The sequence below is a fragment of the Nycticebus coucang genome, chromosome 12 (assembly GCF_027406575.1).
Source record: "Nycticebus coucang isolate mNycCou1 chromosome 12, mNycCou1.pri, whole genome shotgun sequence".
In the NCBI taxonomy this organism is placed as follows: domain Eukaryota; kingdom Metazoa; phylum Chordata; class Mammalia; order Primates; family Lorisidae; genus Nycticebus; species Nycticebus coucang.
Genome location: NC_069791.1, coordinates 29,453,585 through 29,459,584, shown reverse-complemented (window position 1 = coordinate 29,459,584; position 6,000 = coordinate 29,453,585).

The following is a 6,000-nucleotide window of genomic DNA, read 5'->3' as shown; positions in this document are numbered from 1 at the left end:
AGATTTTATTTTAATTCACACCACCATAGTTTCCTTATGCTTGTCATTCCAGCCACCAGTCCCCTCCCAGGTATTACTGATTTGCTTTCTGTCACAGTAAATTAGTTTGCATTTTTTTTCTTGATTCCATACAAATAGAATTCTATTTTCTTTTTATAATTGTCTCCCCTAACTACTTGACCCTTTGAGTGGTTTCTCAGAAATGATGAATTCCTGGCCTCAGGTGATCCTCCCATTTTGGCCTTCCAAAGTGCTGAGACTATAGGTAGGAGCCACCACATGATAAATTTTCTATAAGAGTTGAGATTCTGAAGGCTCTTGGGCTAGAAATAATGGATTTTCTTTATAGAAAATCTTTATTTTTGGGCGGCGCCTGTGGCTCAAGGAGTAGGGCGCCAGTCCCATATGCCAGAGGTGGTGGGTTCAAACCCAGCCCTGGCCAAAAAAAAAAAAGAAAATCTTTATTTTATAAAAAGGGAGTTGAGATCCCTGAGTAGACTTCCTGATGCTAAGTTTCATGCCCCCCATGAATTCCCCCCAATGCATGTAGCCCCTTGTGAGATATTCCAGGACCTGCCCCTAGGCACATGGCTCCTCTGTTAAAAGTCCTTTGCCTCCCTTAGTTGGAGAGTCGGATTAGAGACAGCTTCTCCTATTCAATGCTATTAATGTCCCTTTAACAGCTGCTTTAGATGCAGCTCACAGATTATTTTTTTTTTTTGAGACAGTCTCACTTTGCTGCCCTCCATAGAGTGCGGTGGTGTCACAGCTCACAGCAACCTCAAACTCTTGGGCTTAAGCAATTCTCTTGCCCCAGCCTCCCAAGTACCTGGATTCCTACCACAACGCTTGGCTATTTTTAGAGATGGCTCCGGCTCAGACTAGTCTCAAACTTGTGAGCTCAGACGATCCATTCACCTCAGCCTCCCAGAGTGCTAGGATTATAGGCATGAGCTACCGGCCCCTGCCTGCAGCTCACAAATTTTGATGTACTTTGCTTTCATTCAGTTCAAAAAAAAATTTTTTTTTATACAGAGTCTCATTCTGTTGCTCAGCCTAGAATGGTGTTAGCCTAGCTCATAGCAACCTCAAATTTCTGGGTTCAAGCAATCCTCCTGTCTCAGCCTCCCATGTGCTGAGAGTCTTACTCTGGCTCACAGTGGACTCCAACTCCTGAACTCAAGTGATCCTCCCACCTCAGCCTCCCAGAGTGCTAGGATTACAGGCATGAATCACAGCACCTGGCCCCAAAGAATTTCTGATTTTATTTTCTTTTTTTTTGGAGGCAAAGTTTCACTTTGTTACACTCAGTAGAGTGCCTTGGTATCATAGGTCACAGCAACCTCAGACTCTTGGGCTCAAGTGATTTCTTGCCTCAGCCTCCCAAGTAGCTGGAACTACAGGTGCCTGCCACAACACCTGGCTATTTTTAGAGATGGGGTCTCGCTCAGGCTGGTCTTGAACCTGTGAGCTCAGGCAATCGTGTGCCTTGGCCTCCAGAGTGCTGAGATTACAGGTGTGAGCCACCGTGCCCAGCCTCTAATTTTACTTTTGATTGATATTTTGACCCATGTGTATTTCTAATTTCCAAACATTGGAAAATGTCCAGAAATGTGTTCTATTGCTTTCTAATTTAATTCCATTATAAGCAGAAAGCATACTTTACACATTGAATCCTTTCACATTTATTGAGACTTGTTTTATGGCCCAAAATATGATCAATCTTGGTAAATGATCTTTGTGCACTTGGGAAGATGTGCATTCTGCTGTTCTTGGATAGGGTATTCTACAAATGTCAATTTGGTCAGTCGGTTGATTTCGTTGTTTAAATTTTCTCTAGTGATTTTATATTTCCTCTAACAATTGTTGAGAAAGGAGTGCTAAAATATTTTACCATAATTAAGGATGTCTATTTCTCATTGATACCAACAGGTTTATTCCCATGTATTTTAAAGTCTGCTTTTTTGCTTTGTCACCCAGGATAAAGCACAGTTTTGCGATCATAGCTCACTACAACCTTGAGCTCCTCTCCTGGGCTCATGTGATTCGCCTGCCTCTGCCTCTCAAAACACTGGGATTACAGGTGGGAACCACCACATCTGGCTTCTGTTATTTTTAATAGGATATAAGTGAGAAATCTGGGAAAAATTTGGGGAGTATTTAAGAAAATAGGTTATGCATAATTAACTGATAGACCTCAGTATTATTTTATATTGGAGAATATGGAACATCTGGCCCATATGCCAGCTGTAGTTAGAGTGACTTATTTTTAGGCTCTGCAGCCCAGATTAATTCCTCCATCTAGGTCAGCGGTTCTCAACCTGTGGGTCACAACCCATAGGAACTATATTAAAGGGCCGTGGCATTAGGAAGGTTGCGAACCACTAATCTAGGTGACAGTATACGTTGTAGTAATCAAAATATGGTTTATGTCAGGATAAAGAATTAAAAGAATTATTATCATTATTATTATTTTTCTTTTTTTGGCTGGGGCTGGGTTTGAACCCACCACCTCCGGTATATGGGGCCAGGGCCCTACTCCTTTGAGCCACAGGCACCGCCTTATTATTTTTCTTTTTTTGCAGTTTTTGGTCGGGTCTAGGTTTGAACCCGCCACCACCGGCATATGGGACCAGGGCCCTACTCCTTTGAGCCACGGATACCGCCCCAAGAATAATTTTTTTTAAAACTTGGATAATCATCCCAAGATTATACAGAATATTTATTTATTTATTTATTTCTAAAACAGAATCTTTGTTGCCCTTGGTAGAGTGCTGTGACATCACGGCTCACAGCAACCTCAAATTCTTGGGCTCAAACGATTCTCTTGCCTCAGCCTCCCAAGTAGCTGGGACTATAGGCACCCACCACAACACTCAGCTATTTTTTTTTGCAGTTTTTTGCCGGGGCTCGGTTTGAACCCACCACCTCTGGCATATGGGGTCGGCGCCTCACTCCTTTGAGCCACAGGTGCTGCCCACGCCCAGCTATTTTTAGAGATGGGGTCTCAGTCTTGCTCAGGCTGGTCTCAAAACTGTGAGCTCACGCAATACACCCACTCTGGCCTCCCAGAGTGCTAGGATTACAGGTGTGAGCCAACACACTGGGCCCACTGAGAAAGAATTATTAAAAATATTACATTGAGGCTCGGCACCTGTGGCTCAAGCGGCTAAGGCACCAGCCACATATACTGAGCTGGTGGGTTCGAATCCAGCCTGGGCCCACCAAACAACAATGACAGCTACAACCAAAAAATAACCAGGTGTTGTGGCGGGTGCCTGTAGTCCTAGCTACTTGGGAGGCGGAGGCAGGAGAATCGCTTGAGCCCAGGAGTTGGAGGTTGCTGTGAGTTGTGACGTTACGGTACTCTACCCCGGGCAACAGCTTGAGTCTCTGTCTCAAAAAAAAGAAAAGAAAAAGAAAAATTGTTGAATGATGCCCCATGATCATATCAATGTACACAGCTATGATTTAATAAAAAAAAAAAGAAAAAAATTGGGAGTAATCTTAGTGTCAAACAAATCATGCCACATCCACATGGCAAAATTAAAATCAATGTTTTAGGATATTATTTAATGACTCTCCACTTGGACATCTCATCAATATCTGAAACTCAACATGTCCACTGCAGAACTCCTGATTACCTCCAAAACCTGTTTTCCCACATGCTCACCCTTCGCAGTTAATGGCAATTCTAGCTACATCCTTCCAGTTACAAAGGCCAAAGTCTTTGGAGCCATTCTTGACTTTTCTTTCACGCATCCCCCACATTCAATCCACCAGGACATTCTCTGGCTCTAGCTTCAAAATGTACCCAGGACCTAACACTTTTAACACTTCCATTGATATCACTGGGGTTGTCCTTCTGTAAGATGGCAAAGGCCTCCTAACCAACTGCAGTTACTATTTTTTTTTCTTTTAGACAGAGTCTCACTTCACCCTCGGTAGAGTGCTGTGGCATCATAGCTCACAGCAACCTCAAACTCTTGGGCTAAAGCGATTCTCTTGCTTCCCAGGTAGCTGGGATTATAGGCTCCTACCACAGTGCCCAGCTATTTTTAGAGATCGGGTCTTGCTCTTGCTCAGGCTGGTCTCAAACTTGTGAGCTCTAGCAATGCACCCACCTCGGCCTCCCAGAGTGCTGGGATTATAGGCATGAGCCACTGGGCCCGGCCTGTAGTTACTATTTTAAAAGAAAGTGATGAGTGTGATGACATGGCACTCTACTCTGTCTCTAAAATAAATAAATAAATAAATAAAAGATAGTGATGAATATAGTATACAGAAGTTCCCCCATGCCAGATGCCAGAAACCTCAGATAGTGCCTAACCCTATACGTGCTATATACATACATACATATATATATATATGTGTGTGTGTATATATATATATATACATATATATATATATTTTTTTTTTGGAGACAGAGTCTCACTTTGTGCCCCTGGTGTTGAATGCTGTAGCATCACAGCTCAAAGCAACCTTAAATTCCTGGGCTCAGAAGATCCTCCTTGCCTCAGCCTCCCAAGTAGCTGTATAGGCACCCGTCATAACACCTGGTTATTTCTAGAGATGGAGTCTCAATCTTGCTCAGGCTGGTCTTGAATTCCTGAGCTCAAGCAATCCATCCACCTCAGCTTCCCAGAGTGCTAGGATTACAGGCATAAGCCATCGTGCCTGGCGATATATACTATTTACTATACTACATATAACTATAATAAAGTTTGATGTATTAATTAGGCACAGTAAAATATTAACTGCAGTTACTTATAATAGAACCATTATAACAACATACCTTCATCACTATTCTTGTACTTTGGATCTATTAAGTAAAGTAAGGGTTACTTGAACACAAGCACTGTGATACCACAGCAGTTGATGTGATAACCTAGCTGGTCACTAAGTGATGAACACGTGTATAGTGTGAATAGGCTGGACACTGACCAGGTTAAAATAAACATGGTAGACCTGTCTGCTCTATCTCAAACCGCTGCCTCATCAAGTTTGGAGACATTTGCCTTACCTCCTCATCTTTTCCTCTGCATTATCCTACCTTTCTCTCCCTTGTTTCCTTCTTAGCTGACTCTAAGAACTATCTTGGCAGTTGTCAATTTATTGCCTCTCAGCTGCATATCTACTCCTCATTACCTCCTCAGTGATATGGGATCTACGATGTTGTAAACACCTCTCCTGTGTCAGCAGAAGGCCCTGGAGAGGCACTGCAGGGGGAGGTGCACCTCTGCCTGGTTCTGGAAAGTTCCTCTCTGCACATAGCTCCCAATAGCCAGCCTCAGGCAGCACCCCTGGGACAACTTGCAGTGAGCTTTACTGGTGTAGCACTGATACAGGACAAGAGGCGTCCCAGCCAGCTCAGGAGCTGGGGGCTGCGGACCTGCTGCCTCTGCCTGGGAGATGTTGGTGCAGTGGCAGCAAGCAGCGGAAACATGGGGCTGGAGGGCGGGCAGGGGCCCCATTTCCTAGGCCTGGGAATGAAAGGGATTGTAGCCATTCATTTGCGACCCAGACATGCCCCAGACACGTTATTCCAGCCATGACCCAGACATGTCCCAAACACATGTTCCAGACATCCTAAATGTAACTACCAAGCTCCACTAAATGTAACTACCGAGGGCCAGACATGTCCCAGACACCTTGTTCCAGACATGACCCAGACACAATGTTCCAAACATGCTAAATGTGACTACCAATCCCCGGACATGTCCCAGACACCTTGTTCCAGACATGACCCAGACACAATGTTTCAAACATGCTAAATGTGACTACCAATCCCCGCTAAATGTAACTACGAGGGCCTCATGCGACTATATATACCCCTAGACAAAGAGCCTACAGACAGAGAGCTTTACTCTCCCGACTTGGGTTTTCTCTCTCTGCCAGGAGCTCTGGTGCTTCTGTATTCTATTCTGTAAATAAATCCTGTCCTTAGCATTGTGGCGGGCGCCTGTAGTCCCAGCTACTCGGGAGGCTGAGGCAAGAGAA